Genomic DNA, 25,535 nt, shown 5'->3' with positions numbered 1-25,535 from the left:
ATTCAGGAAGATTGACTGCAGTACGGGAAGTCCTTGGTTTTCATCTAATTGCCAAGGTGTATAAGCAATTTTACGGATTGTTTGGTAAACCTTTTACCTAGAGTCTCCAGAGTAGTCACTTTTGATCCTTTTCGGACTCCCTAAAAGAAAAGGTGCCTGTGAGCGTCTTGTCACTTCATGCTCATTAAATATTTGAAGGAGACTAGAGTCATCTTTTATCCTTTTCTCGACTCTTAAAAAATGAAAAGGTTAAGTTCAGTGTATTAAAATTTATTGGCCACGATAACATCTACCCAATTAGATTTTGTTTGCGTTATCTTGAGTAGGATTATTTCTCATTCAATGGCAGCCTTCCCGGCGCCGACCGGCCAAGGTGTTCCTCCTGATGGGAACCCTCGTCCATTTCCTTCTGTTGGAAATGTCGGTGTTCAGTATATCGCAACATTGTCTTTTCAAACTCGGTGGTCTCGAGTGTGATAACTCCTGTTCCGCCACCACCACCTCCACCCGAACAACACCATGTTGATTCTAAGGTGGACCCCTTCCCTTCTTCACCCATTGCTGCGTCCTCATCTTCTACTTCGCCTGGTGACACCTTGGATTTCAGTAACCAGGTGGCTAAGAAGAAGAAGAAGAAGACCAAAAAGAAGAAGTCTCCTAAGGGAAAGGTTGCATCTACCACGAAAATATCTGAAGTGGAACCACCTTCTGCTCCTCCGTGGAAGGCTAAGTCTCCTTGTCGATTATGCAAGGAGGACCATTTTCTTTCTGATTGTCCTAGTATTCCCAGGATCCTAGATATATGGTCCCGTGACCCGACTCACCCCTTGTCGTCGCAGATCGACGATACCTTATCAGTTGGTAAGAGAAAAGGGAAGGTTCGTTTCCCTTGTCGACTTTGTGAAGGTAATCATCTCCTTCACCTTTGTCCACTTATGGATGAAGCCTCCCGTCTTTTGGAAAGTCTGTCAGCTCCCTTACCCCAGCTACCCGCTGGATATCAGCGTCTTTTTGCAACTGCAGATCATCTCTCCGCTAACCAAGTGATCAAGCATGATTCCTCTTTGGTCCAGCCTTCTCTTCCTGAACCTACCTATGCTCCGCCAGTTCCAGACCAGTCCTTGGTCGGAACGAGTGTTGATTTACATTCATCATCCACGCACCACTCTATCATCAAAGATGAACCACCTGAGTCCAAACCAAACGAAAGTCCAAAGTTCCAGATTACAGTTGACCCGGTCTTTCAAAAGGTCCAGCTTACAAGTGACCCAGTTTTGCCTACAGAAGTTCCATCCTTAGATGATCTTACATCTGAATCCAAACTAGACGAAAGTCAAAAGGTCCAGCTTACAAGTGACCTGGTTTTGCCTTCCGAAGTTACCTCCTCAGATGATGTTATCACTGCAAAGAATGAAGATCCCACCGTCCAAATTCTATTCATCAACATAGACTCTAATGATCAAGTGAGCATCCCTCTCATTCCTTCGCACCAGGAAGAAAGTCCATCCGAATCATATCCGGCTGTCTATCCAGTCCCACCTCCAAGAAACCTAGTTGTTTCTTTCAATTGGGATCAACTAGTCAATCCTCGGTTACCAGCCTCCATACCATTTCGAATTATAGTCCAAGTCTACCGCATGGTTATGGCCGGTACAATTATTGATGAGGGATCTCCTGTGAGTATCCTTTCTTCAACAGCTTGGGAAGCACTTGGTTCCCCACTGCTTCTGCCTGAGATAAGAAACCTTACAGGTTTCCATCGAGAAACAACTCGACCTTTAGGAATTCTTCCCAATGTACCTATCACATTAGAAGGGAAGACTGTTCAAATGGGTGTCATGGTAGTCCAAGGTCCGTTAGATTACAATTTACTCCTTGGACGAGACTATATTTATCGCATACGTGCAATTGTGTCCTCACTCTTCAGAGTGATGTGTTTTCCGCATGAAGGAAGGACGATCAAAGTCGTAGACCAACTTTCATTCCCCGGTTCACACTTCACATATAGTCATCTACCATTCCTAAATGGTCTTATTTCTACAGGAAATGCCCCAACATCCACTCTGTCATTCTGATGACGGCAGCTGACCCGGGCGCGTGACTGAGGCCCGGGGGGGCATGCATCCTCCTTCAAAATCGAGTCTTTCCTTCAAAAACCTTCATTCCATCCACTCCGTGAATGCCATGAAGCTTGGGGGGCATGTACCTCGATTTTGCATTATCATGCTGGGGGCATGCAATAATTTAACAAGCAAAGTTCTCCATGGTTCAAGCTTGTGTAAAAATAAACCCATACCTGATTTACATCCCGTGATTGCCTTTTATCTACTAAATTTTGCTAGATGAGCCTTGGTTGTTTCATTCCATCGCCACCATCTCTTTGGCCGATCATATGCTTTCACCTGGTTGTTTATCCTTTCCTGAGGAACTGCAACGATGAGTGGTTTTATTAGCCAGCCTCTTAACCTTTACATGTTTCAAGCAAGTTCCATCATTACCGGAACTAGTCGCTACCCTTTATACCACTCGTTCCTTCAGGACGAGTCGCCTTTACGCTCTTTTCTGACTCGTAAAATATGAAAAGATTGTCGAGTATTTTTCCTTTTTGACTCGTTAAAGAAAATAAAAATGGAGGTCTGCTTTCAGCTCTTTTCTGACCATTTAAAGAGGAAAATATTGCTGAGTCGCTGCTCTTGACTCGTTAAATGTTAATAAGGGGCGGCCGTTTTAAGTTCTTTTTGTCGACCATTAAAACATAAAAAGATTACCGGGTTTTTGTCGTTTCAAACTCGTTAATGGTTACAAAACGACGTGGTTTTGACCGCTTTTTTACTTTTTCAGGTCGAAATCACTAATTATGAAAAGTACTCCTCGATCATAATGATCGGGCGGTTCTTTCGGGTATTATTTTATACTTTTTTGGGCCGGAGAGACACAACTTTACGAAAAAGGACATCCCTGGAGTTTCCTTTTCTGCTGTCTTTTCAAACTCTCTAAACATGAAAAGATGCCGAGTTCTTCCTTTGTCAGACTCGTTAAAACTTAATGACATCGGATTTTGTCACAACACAAGCATATGCTATCCCCATCAAGCTTGTTAAAAATAACTGGGGTACTCGCCAGAAATGGCGGGGGGAAAAGAAAATTTTTGAACCATAATTACTACCGTACGGCAGTATGTCGCTCTTGAACATGGCACTTTTCTGCTTTCGTGTCCAGGGTAGGGATATCTCATCTCATATCTTTCACTTGCTTCCATGGACTTGGGTACCTTATTTGACCTCTCATCCACTCATTGCCTTGTCATCATGACCTTTGATACATTGATGTCAAATACTGCCGATTCCATTAATGTGCCGCCGATATGTTCAAGAGAAGTTGACCTCTGCAAAGAACCTCCCTCTGATAGTTCGCACAATCTTGATTCACAACATTATCTCTCTGTCTCGTGTCGATGATGTGGGAAACATTATGGCCCACCTTCGATCAAGGTCACTTCCTGTTGACTTCAACTCATTATCCAGGAAGTTGATCTAGAGACTCCTTTCCGGTGCCTTGGAGCCTGCATGCCTCAGTGGCAGGTTCTTCGTGTTCGACGTGAGGTTTTCATCATTGGCCTCCGATCGAATGATTCTGCGGGTGTTCAACTTCATATCATTAATTCACACACCGTAGATTGTACCTATAGTACCTTGAGGACCATTGTCATTATTGGTGGTACCTCTCGCGTCTGTTAACAGTTTCCACTATTGACTGGTAATCAGACGATGTTCATGCATGTTCGACTTCAGCTCATATATTCACATGCTTGAACTTGTACTCTTGTTCGGGTCGAGATGGAGCGCAAGACCCTGGATTGTGTCTGTTGTAATCCAGGCGTGATTCTTGATACTTGACTCATTCACTAGATGGTTGCGACCATACCTGAGTCAATTCATTGATCCTAACCAGATGGCTGCGTCCATACTATGGATATAGATTATTTATGTAATCTCTTATGGATGGCTGCGACCATACCACATACATAATGTAATTGAACTATCAGTCATGTCTCTTAAAACAGATCCTCGGCGACAGCTCTCTATATGTGTTCTTGTGTGTTCTTGTAAAGCATTTCGCCCCTCTCCACCTCTCGGACCTCATGCTTTAGGGGGCATCTGTTACACAGTAATTTGTCACCATCCCTGTTACTCCTCTTGTCGTACTTTGGAGGACTCATCCCGGGAGTTATAAGAAGTGACAAAGTCTAAAAACACTTGCATTATGTTCCCCTGAGTATGTACTTCATGTTCCCTGAAGACACCTTCTACAGATTATCCCTGAAAAGTGCTCTTTTTCCATTGGCGCAGGTCCACAGTATCTTACCCGCGCCAATCATGGAGATCCTCAAAAGAGGGTGCGACCACTGGCACCCTGTCTTAGAGCGACAGTCGCGCCAACCAAGTTTGGTCATGCTTTTTGCCTTAACGCACGCCCGACTGTTGTTTCCTTCATTACATGGAGCTTTTTGAGGATAAAAATCAGTCTTATGTCGAGTTCTATCCTATCTCCATCTTTAATGGCTTTTGGGGATAATGTTAATCCACAATAGGTGTCCCGTTTCATCGTATCCTCCTCCCTTCTTCATCTATATAAGCTTGTCCTTATGCATTTGACAAGCTAGTCATGGAGTGCTAGATGTTGAGTTCTTGAGTTCTTGGAGGAATGCTAGTTGTGGTTATCATGAGTGATAATGAAGCATAGAGAGGTTATGCTGCCGGAGAGGAGATACATTGCAAGACACATATAGTTGCTCGCCCAGCCAGGAGAGGTTCAACGTCAGAACCTTGGTTGTAACTTTTCCTGTTTATTATTAATTAATGAGCGACTGCTATTATAGTTCCAATCTCATTGTCTATTATGGTGATGTGTTGATTTATTTCCTTTCTGACTGAAATATAGTTGTGCCTTGGTAGATTTTATGTTGGTATCTGTCTCTTCCTTTGCATGTGCAGGTGTCCGTTTATGATCTTCTGGAGCGAGGGAGCGGGAATATCAACTCTGCTTCAACCATAGCATTGGATTCCAGGTTGGTATTCTTAATTCACCTTTAATGCATAACTAGGAACTTGTGTGGCAGCGTGGTTTGATTATGGCTAGTTCTGTTTTAGGCTAGTGGGATTGCCTCTATCCGAAGAGGGGATTTACCTAACCAACAGTTTATATTCTTAATAGACAATTTCTAGGGGGAATTATTCCAAATGGATAGTTATCCCACAAGAATTTGATTTGAAAATCGTGAAATCTGAATCTAAAAAATCATTGGTATTTGCTAAATTATTGTGTGACTTTCCTTGTACTGAGACAGAAACCATGGCAGAGGATTCTCTTCTGGACGATTATATCTTTCTTATCAATACTTCAGATCCATCATATGGAGATACCATCATTTATCTTTAGAACCAAACATTTCGGCCAAAATTCAGTCGAACTAGTCCTCATCGTATCTGGTACCAATCTCGGCAATACAATATTGTTGGTGATACACTTGATCATTGTGGTGTTGATTCTGGAGCATGTGGTGGTCATATGTCAAGGTTTTCTACTACTCAAAAGATCCTGCATGCCAGTTATTTCCGGCCTTCTATGTTTACATATTGTATAATTTCCATCTAGAAATTCCATAATTGTCAGATCTACAATCGAAAAATGCATGTGCACCCAACTCCTCTTCACCCAATCATTGTTGTTGGTCCTTTCACTAAATGGGGCATCTATTTCCTTACATGTAACCCTCACTTGATCGAGGGGCATGGGTACATTATCCTTGCGTAGATTATTTTTCCGAAATGGGCATGGGTAGCGCGCAGCTCCAACTCCGTTCCACAGTTCTGAAAACCGATTTTTCGCCCTTGTAATCTGCACTTTGACTTCTGCTTTGAGAATTGATGAAAATGAATTGTCTCCAATGCTTTATATGAGTTTCAAAATATCTCATAAAATCGAATTTGATTTTAAATTTACTTCATGCCCCACTTTTCTAATGTTTGGCACTTTGGCATTTTGATCACTTAATATAATATTTGTTCTTTGGATTTTTTTTATATTTCTGAATCTTGGACTGATGACATTTGGTTGTTTTTGCAGGGATCCAACATTTGGCTTCGGAAAAGATCAGAGGCTTGCTCTGAAACTTCTTGTGATGAAACAAATACACTTATTACAAAAAATGAAGTTTGACAATTTCTAGTTCCAAAACGGAGTTTTGGACTAAAAATGTTTTCAAATGCTTTCTGAGAAAAAATATGAAATGAGAATCTTTTGAAACCAACCTCATGGCCTGCGGGCTTTTATTACATGTATGCAAAGAACTGAAAACCCTAGACTCTAGGACTAAAGACTCTTTTTTAACGAAACTAATCATTTATGACGATGAATGCAATGATCATGTACTTCGGTGATTTTTGAGAAATTTTGACTAACCCTGCAGGGACAAGCATGAGGAAACACAAGAAAACCAGACCCCCTCATCAGTCAATGGCATGCCCCTAGGGAAATGCAATGAACTGGAACGAGCGAGACACCTAAGAATGATATGCAAAAGCGAAAAGATCTCTAACAGAGGGCTGTAAGGACCGACTCTAACATTGACTCCAATGGGATGGTGGCTCCTTGGAGATGCCAAGAACGGCAGATCTCTGGGAGAGCAGACCAATGCCTTCATCCATTGGGCGATGGAATCATTATTTCAACAGTTAACACAAAACTTTGACACATTTATTGACTGCAGATTTGACTGAAAACCGAATACAACTCTGACCAAACTGACTCGATTTTAAAACTGAAAGGACTAATAAAACTGACTTGACAAACTTCAAACCAACTAACCTTCATCTCCAGAATTATAGCCTTCGTTGCGGGCCCCAGACTGAAAATGAGAGATCAGTACACACATGCAATAGAACAAAAGTAAAACGATATATACAATGATGATGAAATGAGCAGAAAATACTCAGAAGTGGTATCGCTTTAGCAGGCGACCATTGATCGGCCCTCCAGGACAATCATCTCCATTCATTTCCTTGAGAAGAAAAGAATTTTGACCACGATATGCTGCAATATTATAAGGACCCTTCCATAAATTTTCAAATTTGTCGTGCTTTCCTTTATCTTCATTCCGGGCATCCCACTTCAAAACTACCTCATCCAGCTGAAACTTATATGCTTTTTCCTTCCTATCATAAATCTTCTTTATGCGCTCCTGCAACTTGAAAGTATTTTGAAATACCTCCTCCCATGTCTGCTGTAAATGAATCATCTGATTAATCCTCCTCTGCATGGGATCTTCCTCAATACCAACTTCCTGAAGCAATTTGACTACTGGGATAGCAAGCGAAGTAGGAAAAACCGTGTCTGTCTCGTACACCAACTCGAAAGGAGACATGCCAATATACTTTTTCTGACTTACCCTATCAGCCCACAGTGCATTCACTAATTTCTTGCGCCAGCTCTTTTTATTGATTTCCAGCAATTTCTTAATGATATTTACCAAGGACTTATTTGAATATTCCGCCAAGCCATTTCCTTGCAGATGGTAGGCGGTCAAATGTTCCAAGTTGATATTGTACTTATAGCAAAATTCAACCATTCTCTTTCACTTGAATGCTGCTGCATTATCTGTGATTAGCTTACTAAGACACCCAAAACGTGACAGAATATTGTTTTCAAGAAAAGAGATAATTACCGCATCCGTGGCCTGTCGCGTGGGAATCGCTTCGATCCATTTTGTGAAGTAGTTCGTAGCTGTCAATATCCATCTATTCTGTCTTGACGATGCCGAATGGATTTCCCCAATGAAATCCAAGCCCCACTGCTAGAATGGTGCACTAACTTCAATTGGTTTGAGAGGCAAAGGCTGTAGTTTTTTCTTCCCTTCGAAAATTTGGCATTCGTGACAATTCTTAACAGCCTTATACACATATGAAAACAGCGAAGGCCAATAAAAACCTGCCCTTAGAATCTTATTCGCTTTGGTTTTCCAAAACAGATGGCCCCCGCAGTCATCTCTATGAAAATCTTCCACAACTTTTTTGGCTTCCTCCTCTACCAAACAATTCAATAATATTCCACCAGGATCTTTCCAATACAATGCAGAATTCAGTATAAAAAAAATTTCAGCTTTCAATTTCAATGTTCTACTCTTATTTCTAGGCATCCCAGGAGGTGGAGACAAATTCTAAAGTACGTATATAATGTCAGCATACCAAGGGGAGGAAACAAAAATATCATATACCTAATCTAACGTACTATCCTCATCTTCATCAGACATAGCAACAATCAAATTTATATCTAGAGCATGCAGGTTTGTTTTAGCCATTAACTTGGCTAGTCCTTGTCCTTTGATCAGCTTGGTTGGTTTAATCTCCACATCATACTCTAACAATGCAACAATCCACTTACCCCGCCTTCCTTCTGGATCTGCCTGTACCAAAACATCTTTAACTCCTGCGTTAGGAACATATGTTATAATGTGGGAATGCAGTATATACACACGGAAATCTTTCAAGGCCTTAACAAGCGCAAGTGCTTGTTTCTCAATAATTTTGTATTTCAATTCTCCGTCCCTTATAATATGACTGAAAAAGCAATGGGCTTCTCAACTCCATCCCTTTTTTGCATTAATACAACTGCCAAAGTGTGCTTAGAAGGAAATGAAAACAAAATGAAGTCTTGTGTGTAGTCCGGGCTAATTAAAGTAGGGGCTGAAGAAAGAGCTAACTTTACCAAATTGAATGATTTCACCGCCTCTTCTACCCACTTTAACTGACTGTCCATTTTCAGCATGTTCATGATTTCTCTAAGATGCTCGGCAAGATTTGGAATGAAACGATGCAGAAAATTCAGTTTACCATTAAATGACTGTATTTATTTCTTGTTCCGGGGTTGTTCAATCTGCTGGATGGCCTCAACACATGCAGGGTCCACACGAATGCCATCTTTCGATATGATGTGGCCAAGGAGCTTGCCTTCATCCATGGCGAAAAGGCTCTTTTTTGGATTCAGCGAAATGCCATATTTGCTGCACTTTTGGAAAACAATTTTCAAATGATATAAATGTTCCTCATCAGAATTTGAAAACACAGTCAAATCATCAAGGTAAACAACCAAAAATACATCTTTCTCGTTGGCGAAAGCCATGTCCATTTCACGCTGAAAAGTGGCACCTGCATTTTTCAAACCAAACGACATCTTTGCATAATGAAGCATTCCCCATGGAGTGGTGAACGCAGTCTTGTCACGATCATCTTCATGCACTAAAATTTGATTATATCCTGAATAGCCGTCGAGTAGTGACATCGTTGATGCTCCAACTACTTGCTACAATATATGGTCCATTTTTGGCAGCGGATAATTGTCTTTTAAGGACACCTTATTCAAATTTCTGAAGTCAATACATCAACGGATCTCACCTGTTTTCTTTCTTACGGGCACCAAATTTGATATCCAATCGGAAACTCTGATAGGCACAATGATTCCTGACTTATACAACCTGCTCACCTCTTTTTCTATCGATGGTAGCAGCTTAGGATTGATTCTCCTCAACTTTTGATAGAAAGGCTTCTGATTTGGTTTAGTAGGGATAATATGTTGAATGATATTAGTATCATATGTTTTCAGATCTGAGTAATCCAATGCAAAAGAATTAGAAAATGAAGACAACAATCTGACATACTCTTCCTTTACATTTGGTGACAATGACTTTGATAGCTTTACCATCTTGGGATTCTCAGCTGTCCCAATATTTACCTCTTCAACACCTTTTTCAGTCGGTCTCAATGTCGGTTTGCGGGCTACATCGTCTTGGTCAAACAGTTCCTCCAAAGGAATCAATCCCTTAGGAATAATGTTATCTTTAAGTTGCAACACTTCCATTTGATTTACTTGTATATCAACATTACCATCATCATGTTTTGTATCTACGGAGGTGTCTTTAAACTTACCCTTATTCTACAGAAAATCATTAATCTCCTCATCATCCTGAAAGACTTGCCAACATCACTGATTATCTGGAACGGTGGGGCGGTGTTTCACATGAATCTCGAATTTGTTGCTGGAATTCATTGGAATTTTTAAATTGCTTGCCGCCTTAGCAATTCCATCAGCAACATCATTTTGTATGCGAGGCACACACGTCAAGGTATGATCAGAAAATAGTTTCAAAATATCTAAAACTACATTACGGTATGCCCTCATGCGAGGACACTTGGCTTGAAACTCGCCCTTCACCTGCTTTATCACCAACTCTGAATCACCATATACTACAATTCTTTTTTGCTTTCAGCTTTCTAAGAATCTTAAGGCCAACAATTAGAGCCTCATATTCTGCTTTGTTATTAGAACAGTCAAATGATAGTTTGTAGGAACATACTCTCACATTGCTTGGAACCTTATCTGGAGCGGAAAATGGACTACGAATCCACACACCAATTCCAGCACCATCACTACCTACTGCGCCATCAAAATCCATGGTCCGAAGACCATCTTCATCCTCCTCCAAGTGCTGAAATTGTGTCAGCTCTGTTTTTCCTGTTTGTTGCCCATTATTTTCAGCTGATTGCTCCATAGTAGCTTGCTTTTCGCTTCTTTCTTTCTGCAGAACTTCTCTAAAATTCTCGGTGATTTCTGGTATATCTTCTACCTGAACTAATTGACTATCTATATCATTAAAACTATCAGCAAACAAAACAAACGACTCCAAGGCGGTATGTACATAGTTTACAGGATGATTGATTGGTTTCTCCTTGCTTGTTATCATGTATTTCATCTTCTACCCTCGATATAGCTTTCTCATTTGACCGAAGACTGGAATTGTAGCATATGAAAAATCTAACTGTAGTGTACCTTTCAAGTTTGCTCCCCAAGATCTTGAAAGGAGCATACCAAAACGTGGAGGAATGTCCGCCACAACCACATCCATCAAGACATTCTTCACCGGAATTTGATCTAAGCTTACCACCAAATCCTTGATCAGTCCGATACACTTTACACGACTGGAATCAAATGAATACAAATCATGGTATTTTCTTGTAATATCTAATCCCAACTTTTCCATGATCGCCTTTGGCATCAAATTGTGTGAAGCACCTGAGTCGAACATAGCATTGTGTAATACATATTCATGCAACCTCAAACTGATATAAAAGGGAGGAACATCACTGTTAGGAGATTCACCACCTAAAGCAGGCTCAAAAATCAATTCTGGCTTATCATGATCAATATTTACCGTGTCAAACATTGGATCAAAATTCAGAATTTTGGAGACTTGACCTCGGCAGCTGCTGTTCTTCATGATTTCAGTCAAAGGAATAGATACTTTCAGTTTTGAAATTTCATTTTCCAAACTAAATTTTGAAACTCTTTCAACCACTTTGATCGGAACTTATCTTTTTTTAGCTTTATCCCTCATTGTGTTTGGCGGCTGATTTACCTTGTCTGCTGATGATGATTTACTAGCTGCGGGATCAATTGTCTCTTTTCCTTTCTTCTGTGGTACAGGTGAATCATTTTTTGTTGAAATCTCCTTCTTCTTCTGAATGGGGTTGATGGGCACATCTCGATTTCTTAATGAGTTTTTCTTCTGTTGGGAGGAAAAAGCATTCATGTATCCTCTTTGGTACTCCTCTGATTCTTCCTCAAGTGCTGCATCGTTTGCTAGAATAAAATCCTCATCTCTGTGCATGGTGGAACTTTCAACATATTCTTCATCTTCCGTGATGTAGATAGGCAGATCATCAGGAGTAAAGAAATGATTTTCCTCCCCTACAGTATCACCATCATCATCAGATTCATGACTAACAAAATTTTGCTGAAGAGGAGTCTTTACCTGCTGTTGAACTACTGGATCTTGTGTTCTTTGTTCACGCTGCTTAATTCTGAATTGTGGCTACTACTGACCACGGAAATTAGGATTTCGGATCTGCAGTTATGGCTTGTCAAGAGTGAGCTTTTTGAACATCCTCTCTACCTTGCGAAGTATCTGATCTGATGTAGAAGCTTCTTCCTTTATGGTCACTCTCTTTTCAGCTTTCATCCTGGCTCTTTTATCATTCAAATTTGCTTCAACACTAACAACAATATTTTTCATATCCTCCAAGGTAGGTGGATCTCTGTCCTGTAATGAATAAGCCATCTCCGGATCAGAACCATCCGAGAATTTAAGAAGAGTTGATTTTCTACATGGTCTTAGATCATCCAGAATAGCATTATAAACTGTATTAAATCTGATAATGTAGTCTTGGACAGACTCACTAGGATTGCATTTGATATTGTTATACTCGGCCTTTGATTTGAAGTGGATCTTTTCTAATTTCCCAACGATCTAGAAACTGTCTGTGAAGCTCAGCCAATGTAGTTATACTTCTAGCTCCCAAGCCTCTGAACCATTTTCTTACCTCTCCTCCGATTGTTTGCACAAACAATCACATAGTTACATCCTCTTCATCAATCTCATTTAAATCAAAAAAATCTGCCATTCTCTCTATGTGTTGCTGAGCGGGCACACTTTGACGAGTGCCATCAAATATGGGAATCTTACTCTGATAATCCGTGGGCATATCATGCAATTGTTGAGGTAAAGCAAGAGGTGCGAAACGAGCAGCCATTGCTTTTGATGGATTTGGTCTGGGGGTTGTTTGAGGGGTGAATGTAACTGAAGTATGAGAAGGTGTATGCGGAGGAGTAGCAATGTGGGATGAAGAAGGAGAATTTAATGTAGACTTTTGATATGTGATGATGGGTTGCATGGGAATAGTGGGAATGAAAGGCGGTTCGGTGGGAATTTTGGAGGTGAAATCTATGATATAAGATCCAATATTTGTAGATGTAGCTTCTAGGAAATCAGCAAGATTTGCAGCCTGAATGTTTCTCTGAAGGTTCCTCAAGATACAATTTTCAATTAATTTATTGTTTCTTTCAACTTCAAGAGCTGCAGAAAAGTCAGGATTTGGAACTAGAGAATCAAGTGCACTTTCGGATTTGGTTTTAAACAGCGACAATTCAAACTTCTCGTCAAAATCAAGTTCTTCAATATACTTAAAAATTGCAGGAAAAGAGTGAGACTTAAACAAAGGAATTATGGGACTTCCTCGTCGGTGTATTCTCGCAATTAGATTTGGGTTCTCATATACTGGAGGTGGATCTAGATCAGGATTTGATCTCGTGTATCTTCTGGAAGCCAGTGTGGAATTGTTTCGAACAATCAAAGGGACACAAACAATTTTTTCAGCCTATCAACTTCTAGACTCAATCATCCAAGGTCTAGAATGAATAAGTATACTGGGGTAAACTGAAAATCAAGTGCTACATTCACAAGCTCACCGGAGATCGACTGAAGCAGCGTTTATCTACTTCCACTTATGCATGGCAAAAGAGTTTCGAAAGCTACCTGGCATGACTTCAGACTCTGTCTAAGACTCATGAAACAAACACATCAACCAACAAACAATTTTCTTTCCCCACTACGGTCGCCACTATGTTAGCACTCGAATCTGCCTCAGGCTGAGGAAGGCAAAACTCAAGGCAACATCAAACCAAGCTCAGCCTCGTAGCTAGCCCTAGGAGGACAGGAGAGGGCTCTCTCCGGGTCTATCTCGGCAAAAGGTCTTCAAAAGGGCTGAGATGACTCAAAATTAATATGGATTTTAGGCTAGTAAAGAGATTGGAAAGTTTGATTTAGATTTTTTGGGTTTTTTGTTGGAGAAACGGGAAGAAACAATTTTGGGTCTGGGGATAAGGCCAGATCTTTGCAGAATTCAAGTTGGGGCGAGGAAGGCAGTAGTCTTGATGCCTTTGATCAAGTTTATGGATGGATTAGAATGACAAGGAGCTGAAGAGGGCAAGGGAGAACATGGATCCTCTCCAAACTGGTGAAAACATGTAAAACTAAACAAATTTAAAGGCAGAGCACTGTAAACAATGGATTCAACCTCATTTACTCATTCATTTAGTTTCAGAAGCATAAGAAGGGAATGGCATACATTAAACATGAATAAAATTACAATAAACTGAGAGATAACACCATCAAGAACTGAAAGCCACAAGAATCCCAATAGGTACTGCAAAACCTCTGATCTTTCCTTAGCCAAAATATGAAAAATATGTATAATAGTGTGCCAAAATCTTCCCAAGAGTCCAACCCTTGCTACTAACTGAAAATTTACATATATAGACCAAGCCAACCCATTCCCTAACCTCTAGGGGTCGAGCTCCTCCTTCTAGGAGCAGTTTGAAAAAATTCTAAACATGGAGCAAGAATCTAGGTGACCAAAATAACCTACCTCTAAAAAGAAGGAAACTGATTCATTACATTAAAGTTTTGCTATTTTATGAATGAATCATCTAGAATATGGTAAATAAGTGACAAGTTTACATCATGTACATCAAATTATATCAAGCTAGGTCAAAAATCACATCAAGAGGTGAAACTGGTGAAAATTGGCCGAATTCGTGAGCTGGAGGATGAAAATTTGACCAAAAACCTCTATGCCTAGCGCCTTGATCTCTATGCGAAGCGTGCCTTTCAGCCTATTTTTGGGGCACTTCCCGACATCGAAATCAAGCTCAAAATAGCTGGTTGGAAAGCCCTGGATGTCTGCTATCCAACCCAAGTGGAATTTCCCAATTTGGAGCTCATTTTCCCCTTCAAAATTTCATTCTCCCAGAAGTACTTCCTGCTGGTGCCAAATGGTGGCAGCAAGGTGGTTTTAATGGTGTTTTTGGGCCTTTTGATCATCCAGAACTTGATGAAATTCTTCAGAAATACTTGAGCATGCATAACTTACGATGAAAAACCCAAAAATATAAATTTTCCCTCCAGAAAGTGTCCCAATCAAAAGCGAGCGCATCGACGCGCTACTCGTATAGCTGAAAAATCTATTTGGGGACCAAAAAAATTTCAAAATGACAAAAATTTCCCCGAATTTGCTCAAATTCGGTGCAAAGACCCTCCATCATGTATCATGCCCAGCCAGCAAAGCCTCGGCCAAAAATCAAAGTGGATCCAGCCTCTTTCGCCATTTTAGTGCTCTGCTCAACCTCCCTTTCAAAATCTTCATTTTTGCTTTTCCTACATGCATGCGAGCCCAATAGTGATGTTTCATGTGACGGAGCATGTATTTGTCTCTATTAGCCTTCGCCAACAACTCCTCTAGATGTCAATTAACTTTCTCAAGCCAAAATTTCCTCTCAAAAGGTGTCAAATCGCCAGGTCTTTTTCGGGCCAACTTTCGGTCTTCACGGATTTGTCGCAACTCTATAAGTGTGTGCTGGTCCTCTAGCTGCTTATTGCGCTGCTCCAAATATTTGATCAGACATTCTGCCTTTAGCAGCTTCTCATTCAGGCTGTCAATCTCAACCTCCTGCTCTTGGATGATCTCTTTCAGTTTCGAGCTAGGACATCTCATATCCACATCACTAAATGTAACATCAATATCATGACCTCCTGAATGGCCCTCCTCATGTATTGACCTATTGCCTCTGTCCTGAACCTATACCTATACCTGTACTGAAGAAGAAGGCGAGACCCCTTCCACGCCATGTGGAGATGGTACTCATCGTGTAGCTACAAATAAGGCCCTGTGGCCTCGCTGATATGTCACATACACTGGAGCATTGATATGCTCGGTCTCGGGAATGTCAAGCTGATGTGAAGGCTCTCCCTCATCATGAACTATCTCTGGAGGTGGCTGTGGCACTGTGAAAAATTCACGAGAAATAAAATCCTCCCAGGTAATGCCCTGCTGTTCCAACTGATGAACCACTACGATCTTGATCAGCGCGTAATGATAAATACTTCTATGTTGTTGTGCTGGGGTCTTATTCTATACAAAAATCACCATCATCTCTATGTTGCGATACATGAAGTATGGAATGTTCATCATACGTACCCTTGTGAAATGCATCAAAAAACGGACATGGTACGCATAAAGACGCGAGAATTTGCCCTCACAACTGAAATATCGAATGATGAGTTTCATCAAAGCTGCAAACTCATCATTCAGGAATTTGAAAGGAAAAACCCTGCTCAGGTGCCTCATATACCCAGGTTTGATGTACGGCTCATAGTAGGATTTCTCTAACTTCTGTCATTTATTCCATTTTTCTCCAATATTTGGTATCCCAGTGGCCTGTGCAATAGTTTCTAGTGACAAAATGAAATCTACTCCGGCGAGGTTTACACGGCCGTCATGTAAATGTAGAACAAGCAAACGAGCTAGTTCACGATGATGCTGGATTTGTGAAATTAACTCACAATAGTGGTAGCATGACTGATAGTGAAAAGAATCCATTGCAAGCGGGCAAGCATGTAATTGAACCAAAGAAGTAGGCTCTTCCCTGAGATGCCTACCACCTTTGCCACCTCTGTGAGACCTCTGTGGCACATTACCCTCTATTGTGGAATCACTGTCATACTCCTGCTCATAAACTGAATCTGTGTTTGACATGGATTTAAAAACAAGATGTCTGCAATATGTATGTTGATATAGGTGTGGTGAAATCAAAAGTTCAATATATGCTCAAAACCCAAACATATTAAATATGTACCAAAGCATCATAGGAAACAAGCCACATTGATAATAGCTCTATTTAAGTAGATTGGCATAAAACAGTCACTGCTTTGATCACAAGGAAATTTTGACAAATGAGCAAAAAGTGTAATGTGCAGCCTTTGTAATGCTGGCTAAAAATTTTCAAAGGGGAAAATGAGTATGGCACTGTATTTTATCAATGGAGAATGGGAAAACAACATGATAATGACCATAATGAACAATGGAAATTACAGTGGTAATACAGCGGCAATGCCAGCAATGGTAAAATGATAAACTGAAAGCGTGAGGGCAGTGACACTTTGAAAATAGATGTGTAGGTACCTATATCAACCATACAAGTTGGGAAAATATTCACAAAGTCACCAATATGTTTTTAAAACCCTAAGGAATGAATCTGCCATGAGCATAGGGTTTCACCTCTCTACACCCAACACATTAATTCCCCACTTTAAACTCACCACAATCATTTTCAAAATTTACTGAGCAGCCATTAAAAACCTACTTGCAAGCTGCTGAAGTCGATTTAGCATGGATCCAGACGCAATAGCAGAAATTTGTTGGCGCTGTGACTGTATGCGTAGTGCACCTACCCAAGGCGTAGCGCACACCATACGCGTAGCGCCTGTGTTATTTTGCAAAGGCAGGGGAGGCCAAGTGCGTAGCGCCCCTTATATGGGTAGCGCGCCTCCTGTATGGGTAGCGCACAGCTCCAACTCCGTTCCACAGTTCTGAAACCGATTTTTCGCCCTTGTAATCTGCACTTTGACCTCTGCTTTGAGAATTGGTGAAAATGAATTATCTCCAATGCTTTATATGAGTTGCAAATCTCATAAAATCAAATTTGATTTGAAATTTACTTCATGACCCACTTTTCTAATGTTTGGCACTTTGCCATTTTGATCACTTAATATAATATTTGTTCTTTGGCTTTTTATTATATTTCTAAATCTTGGACTGATGACATTTGGTTGTTTTTGCAGGGATCTGGCATTTGGCTTCGGAAAATATCAGTGGCTTGCTCTGAAACTTCTTGTGATGAAAAAAATACAATTATTACAAAAAATGAAGTTTGACAATTTCTAGTTCCAAAATAGAGTTTTGGACTAAAAATGTTTTCAAATGCTTTCTGAGAAAAAATATAAAATGAGAATATTTTGAAACCAACCTCATGGCCTGCGGGCTTTTATTACATGTATGCAAAGGACTGAAAACCCTAGACTCTAGGACTAAAGACTCTTTTTTAACGAAACTAATCATTTATGACGATGAATGCAATGATCATGTACTTCGGTGATTTTTGAGAAATTTTTACTAACCCTGCAGGGACAAGCATGACGAAACACAAGACAACCAGACCCCCTCGCCAGTCAATGGCATGCCCCTGGCGAAATGCAACGAAGTGGAATGAGCGAGACACCTAAGAATGATATGAAAAAGTGAAAAGATCTCTGACGGAGGGCTGTAAGGACCGACTCTAACAGGTAGCATACAACAGTGCGAGCTACTCGTCGTACCAAGCGGCTAATAGGTTCGAAAACCCCCACAATGTGCCTCTAATAGCGGAGAGGAAAGTCATCTATCCCGACATCTAAGATGTCCAAGGTCAATCTCTCAAGGTTGTGCTCTAGCTTAGTCAATTCCTCTATTCCGTTTGGGTTCGTTACTTTGGGAGCTACTAGCTGCTCTTCACGTCTATCATATCTCCGTAACCCTGCTGGTCTCATTGAGGCCACTTGAGCATGATCATTTCAGATGATTATATTTGGACACCAAAAAAAAAAAGAAAGCTAAAAAATTGAAAAACAACCAAAGTTTGAAGTTTTTAGCTAGATTGCCCCACTACATCCCAGCTAGCAGTGGCATATCTGGATTACCTATGTAATCCAAGCCTACATATGGAAAATATTCAATCATGATGATTTGATTTTCCAACCACCCGAAAAAATCTGGAGTATATCAAATCATTAGTTCTTCGACCCCTCCATGGTGTGCCATCAGTGTGAGCCATTTCAGCGTGTGAGGGTCACAAGGTCCTCCTATATCAATAGCTACATGTGGAGTGAGAATAGGAATCCACTCTAGAGAAAATGAAATGAAAAAGGAACCATACCTAGAGTTTTTGATTTTGCATGTTTTAACTCTACTTAGTTTCCCTTTCATATGGGAAACTACAACCTCGCTCCAGTTGAATATAGTAGGTTGCAAACACTCCATGGCAGTTTGAACTTGAGCCTTTATGAGAAAATGAAGAGTTGCACTACTGCATAGTCTTGCAATGGTGGACCCAATATCTTTGAAAGGAAGCGTCGCTATGTTTTTTATGTCAATTCTCACATGTTTGAGAGAATCTCCTTAAGTCCAATGTTGTCTTAGATAGGTAGCATTTGTTTTGCCACCTCGCTTATGCCCATATAGAGAAATTTTCACCCTGTGGCATGGAAGCTGAGATAAGGTGTCAATTTCATCATCATCAATACAAAGCCTATGATCTCCAATTATGAAGAATTCTTCTTGAACACTCCACTTTCTCACCATCCACTCTAGCAAGTCTAGTAGGGCCTTCATGCCCAAGATAGCAAAAAATTTGTACATGCCATAGTTTTTCAATGCATGTATGGTCCCTGGATGGTTTAAAGCAGCTATGTCTTGTTCTTCATGCTCATGTTCTTTCCACTCCATTTATTCAACTTAAAACATTGTAAACAAACATAGAAGACCATTAGAAAAGATCATGGTAAAAAATTTGAAGAAATTTGGGTGTTTTCTATTAAAATTTGTGTACCCTTGGGACTCCGCACGACCGAATGAACAAAATAGTGCGTATGTGTGCAATTCTAGCCTTAGGAAATACACACATGAAATTATAAATGAGACCTATGAAAATACACAGTGAAATTCTACATGAGAACTATCAAAATAAATATCTCAGAGAGGTGATTTACCTGGAGAATATGTCTCATGATTTCCTCCAACGGTTTTCCCAGAATCTGCCTTTAATGTTCTTGGTGAAAAATGAGTTGTATCACTCTCAAAGGGTAAAAAACACAAATGGTAAAAAGTTTTTACATTTTTGTGTTTTTATAAATTTTTAGGCTTATTAAAATATTATTTTTTTCCTATTAGCCTTTAAAATCTTAACTTAAGATGTTTTTCACTATGTTTTGAATGATGATGTGATTTTTGAGTTCAAGTGTGGAGATCAAAGGTTATTTACAAAAAAAAAAAGCATTTTGGCATTGAGTATATTTTTTTCACATTTTCGAACTTGTTAAAGGTTACCAAAAAGTGAAACCAAGGATTTCTATTTACGCCCTTTTCAAACTCCTTAGAAATGAAAAGATCATCGAGTACTTATTGTTTGAGATCGTAAAACTAAATGAACTACCATCTATTTAGTATAAGTTTACCCCTTTTACCGACTAAACTAGACTCTTTCTTAAAAAAGGTATATGTTGACTAATCATTGTCAATAGAGTTCTCTCCTACATTATTTTACCCTTTTTCGGGCCTGAGAGACTAAATTTACGAAAAAGTTCACCATGGAGTTTATTTATGTTTTTCTCCTAACTCCTTAAAAACGAAAACCACTGAGTTTTACTTCTCTAGGATCGTTTTATGTTGAAGAGTTGAATGAACTTTCTTTTTGTGTCTTTTCAAACTCTTTAAACAATGAAAACAACATCAAGCTATCCCTTCACTAGAATTGTAAGACTTAAACAGTGCAGGATGCGTTAAGCATGATGATACTGAAACACTCCTTATTAGGGTTCGTTAAAAATAATTCAAAGGACTAATCCAAAGGATGAGGTTACAAGAAATGCATATGTGATCCTCCTCAAACATGTAAAAAATAAAGAGGTACTTTGCAATAATGGTGGGGGAAAAGTGGGAAATAACCTTTGTTTTTGTTTTATAAAAGACTGTATGTTGCTCTTGAACATGACACTCTGTCACTTTTGTGTCTGGGTTGGGAAATCCATTTTCCTCTTAGTTGACCATCTTTCATTAAAAGTATTCAGTTGGTTTGTGTTTTATTTTGAGTCAAATGTTGCTAAATCATCATGTAGTGTCTCTAATATGTTCAAGAGAAGTTGGAACTCAGACAAATTGTTTTCCCAGTCATAACCTTCAATTGCATCAACCATTCCTAATTCATCCTGGATTACTCTAAACTATTGTTCTTCGAAAATTGACATGAGTTTTTTTTTTCGTAGGCCCTCCTACAACGGGTCCCGTCTTATCAAATTTAGCTAATTATCTCGGAATTTAATATAGAAACTTTCAGTATCTTAGAGCTTGCATGCCTTAATGGTAGGTTTCTTGCCTTCGACGACAAGTTCTCATTATTGACCTATAATCAAATGAATCTATGAATGTTCGACATCAGCACATCGATTCACACTTCATAGATTGGACTAGAAGTACCTTGAGATCCATTTTCGTTCTTGGTGGTTTCTCTCACGCCTTTTAATGGTTCACATCAATGACTAGTAATCAAGTGGTTTCTACCATGTTTGACTACGAGACTTTCAATCGCATGGTTAGATTAGTACTATGGATCAAGAGATGGAGATCAAGACCCTGGATCTAGTTTCATCCATTTAGGTTGCGTGGAGTTATTAAATATTCATGATTGTAAACATAGATCCATTGATGTTTGCATCCATACTATGTCTTTTATTGACATGTATCTTCATTTGTATTTCCATACTATTCTTAAAGACATTTATACTTGAAGTATGGGAATGCCTACCTCAACGATGATTATATATTGCATTGTAACATTTGATTAATTGTTTCAGGTCTCTGACTGCAGTCTTTAGCCCAGATCTTGGCATGATAAAACTTACAAAAAAGTGAAATCAAGGAGTTCTCTTTACGCCCTTTTTAGACTCCTTAAAAATGAAAAGATCAATGAGTACTTGAATTTTTTAACTCGTAAAACTAAATGAACAATTGTATATTAAGTATAATTTTACCCCTTTTACGAGTTAAACTAGACTATTTCCAAAAAAGGTATATGTTGAATAATCATGGTCAAAAAAGTTCTCTCCTATATTGTTTTACCCTTTTTCAGGCCTGAGGGACTAAATTTATGGAAAAGGACAATGTGGAGTTTACTTATGTTTTTCTCCTCACTCCCTAAAACTAAAAAACATTGAGCTTTACTTCTTCAGGATCGTTAAAATTTTACGTTGAAAGAGTTGAACAATTTTTATTTTTGTGTCTTTTCAAACAATTCTTTAAACAATGAAAACAACATCGAACTATCCCTTCACTAGACTTGCAAAACTTAAACAGTGCAGGGCGTGGTAAGCATGATGATATTGAATTGCTCCTTCTTTGGGTTTGTTAAAAATAATTCAAAGGATTCATCTAAAGGATGACAAGACAAGCATATGTTATCCTCCTCAAGCATGTAAAAAATAAAGAGGTACTTTTCGATAATGGTGGGAAAAAGTGGGAAAGAACCTTTGTTTTTGTTTTATAAAAGAGAGTTCATGAGGCTCATCAATAGGTAAACTATATGGCTCACAATTACACTCTCCAACTTATCAACATTGACTTTTCTCACATTTATTTACATATTTTATTATATTTTTCTTAGTGAGAAGGGTGAAGGTGAGTTACTATGTCATGTGGACTAATATGTATTAAATGCAGGAATTGGAGCAGTTTTGGGTTGACTTAAGTGCAGGAACTCGAAGTGCGAAAGCAAGAGATATTTTAGGAGATTGGTATATGTCATTAACTCCTTAAATCATTTGAGTATTCCTCTACCATATCTCATCATCTCGAAGTTACTAGCAGCCAAGCAAGTCTATTCCATTGGAAACCAAGCTAGTGACAATTAACAAAGATTCATTCTCGAGTTAGGGAGACAAGTATCCCTAACTTCTAGGGATCTATTGGGAGCTCCAATTTTGTATAAATAAGAGAGCCAAGGGACTCATTAGGATTCAATGTTTTGTTGTAGACAAGAGGCCATTTTGAGCTAAAACATTATGACTATTATTATTATGTTGTATTTGACATTTTGATGATAATGATAAATTTACCTTGATCCAGCACTAAGTTGACTCAAAGGGCTAAAGATATTGGGTTAGGGCCCAACCCTAGTAGCAGAAGTTCCTATTTTTGTGTCTGTATTCTTAGATTAAAATGATAGTTAGTTGTTGAATTTATTTATGTCTTTTTTTTTTTAGCTTAACAAGTATTTGATTTATTTCTTAACCTAGTTTCCATTGGTTTGAAGAGGTAGATAAATGGTGCATTAGTGAAGGAAAGTACTTCAAAAAATCTTATGACAATGGCCTCTATCTCATCTCCCTCATAGGATCATGATTAGAGGACCCCACTCTCACATCCCTAAAAGCAGAGTTTGTCTTTTGGTCATTCCATAGCTTAGGGTCCATTCTTAGCTAGATCATTGTTTATGATTTCTTGGAAGCACCTACAGTTGCTATCTTGTTTCCTTTAGATTTTTGTAGCTTAAAAGGAATTCCATTTCATATATCTAATCCATAAAATAGATAGATAATCTTTTTGAAATTCAATTCATATTTTCCTTGTTGACATGTAGTGATGCATAAATGAGAAGAAAAACAAGTTTTTTTGTACGGATTGTTGATCTGCAGGGAGGAATTCATCCAACCAGATTCACCTAGGTCCTCTCCACCTTCTGCCACAACATACTAGCCCATAGTGTGAACCTTTGTTTTGCAGCCATTGTTAGCAAGCCACCTTAGGCTAATACAACCTCCTTGGAGTGTTGGGCTTAGTCTTGGGTAATTTTCACCTTCCCTGCATCTTCTATCACCATCATACATCTCTCCATCAACTCATCTAACCTTTCTTCCCTCCCTAATCCCTTAAGCTAACTTCCTATCACAAGCCAGGGAATCCTATAGTAGATCAGGACATCATGTAACAGTGACCAAAGATGATAGTATAAGAGCATGTTAGGCCCTCATCTTGGATTCCATGCCCATCAATGAAACTTAGACCAACCTTCAAATACGTTTTCCCTCTAAAAGATCAGAAAAAATAGCATAGCATTTACATTTCTAAATTTTGCAATTAAAAGATTCTTTTTTTGCAACTGTAAACAGAGATAGTTAGTGCATGTATGTATGATTCCTAGAGTGATAGAACAAATTTCCATTTCAGGCAGTCATAATATCTAGAGGATAATTTAGAAGGTTAGCATAGTTCTTTTCTGCAAGTAATTTGTGTTATTTCCTAGCTAGATGATTTATGGCATTTCATAGTATTTACCATTAAGTAACTTTCATTTCATAAATAGGCAAGCATTTAATTTCCTACATTAGAACTAGCTTTACATTCACTGTCAGTAGTCAAACTCCTTCTAGTCAATAGAAGACTAGTCTGGAACCCTAATGGTCTAGTACCCTAGTTGAGAAGTGACTTGAGTAAAACATTGCATCTACTATGTATATAGCACTGTCACCTCCAAGTTTGTATGAAACCCTGGGTTGATAAAGTAAAGTTGGTAGCCCTAGGATTTCTAGCATACTTGTTGAAATACTAAGGGTCATCAATTTTTGGTGTCGTTGTCAAGGAGGTGTCTAGGTAGATGTAATTTCTGCTTTTCTTTCTAAATTGGATGCAGTAGATCAATGCTATTATGTTTTCCTTTATGTTTTCAATTAATTCTGAAAAACGCATAAAAGGAAAAAAGTCTTTCATGCCTCGTCGAAGTAGAGACAATTTAGGGGAATTTTTTCCCAAATACCCCCACACCATCAAACAGTCAACCTTCACTCTTCATCGGTGGTTTTTAGCTTCCCTCTCTAACTATAAGGGAGTTAGAGGACTCATTAGGTGAGAAATTAGAGACCTTTGAAGGGCATATTGGGGAAGAAGAAGAAAAAACCATTCCACATGTTATCACTTAGAATTGCAGTCAATGTATGTAATGATGTCCAAAAAATTTCATATTCAAAAAAGAGTTGTCTAGTGGTTATGTTCCTATGTGTGTTACTTAGGGATCATGTTTTAAAAAGGTATTGATGTGAATCATTTTCAAAAACCGTTTATCATCCTCCATCATAATTGTTTTAGGCATGTCTTGTCTTGTTTGCATCATTGGTCCTTTGCGCAGTTTCGCAGCGCAGTCTGATTGGCCAATTTGGCAGCGCAATGATGTTTCCGCCTTTACGTAGCGTGTCAATAATCAGCCATTTTGTAGCGCATTTCGTTAATTTATAACTGTCTACGCTACGAAATCGGGGATTCGGGGATTTTGCAGCGCGTTTTCTTGAAATGTCAGGTCTGGGGGGATGAGTCATTAGGTCCTTCCATATATTGTCAGTTGATGTCCTCTCCAGGTCATTATGGGTCATCATTCCGCCATGAGGTTTAGAACCACGCACATAAACATCATTCAAAGTGATTTTATGATGTATGGTAATGTCATGATATTTGTTATTAGTGCGTAAACTGACTTGCTTGTATGACAAGACTATTGAAGCGCAAAGGAGCTCGAGTTTTCATTTAAAAGAACCTGATTACAAGCGAGCCTGCATTCCAAAGTTCGAAGTTGTCTTTTGAGTTGAAGCTGTTGTTAGTTCTCTGTCCGAAAGTTTTTAAAGTAAAATGGAAAAGAGGGAGCATCGATCCGGTAGGTGCCAAAGAACAGAACCGGAGGGGATTGATCTTACGTTAAAGGATGAAGGTGTAGCAAGAGCTTTTAAAAATGCTGGTTGCTGGAGGTTTTGTGAGAAGTTGCAGGGAGGGCATGCAGAGGTAACAAAAGCTTTTGCATTGAATTTTATTGGTTTAAACTCTAAGGTGTCAATGCTAGAATTCCCTGTATCTCCAGAAGCCATTTCTAATGTGACCGAGATTCCTAGAGGGGGACATGAATGGTTTAAAAATTTCAAATTCGATATGAGCCCCTGTAAGGAATTCTTGAAGGAGCCTTAT

Source organism: Pinus tabuliformis, chromosome 3_2 (genome assembly GCF_031772625.1).
Source record: "Pinus tabuliformis cultivar Carrire ecotype Pingquan chromosome 3_2, CPIR1, whole genome shotgun sequence".
Taxonomy (NCBI): Eukaryota; Viridiplantae; Streptophyta; class Pinopsida; order Pinales; family Pinaceae; genus Pinus; species Pinus tabuliformis.
Note: the sequence above shows the minus strand (reverse complement) of the source record.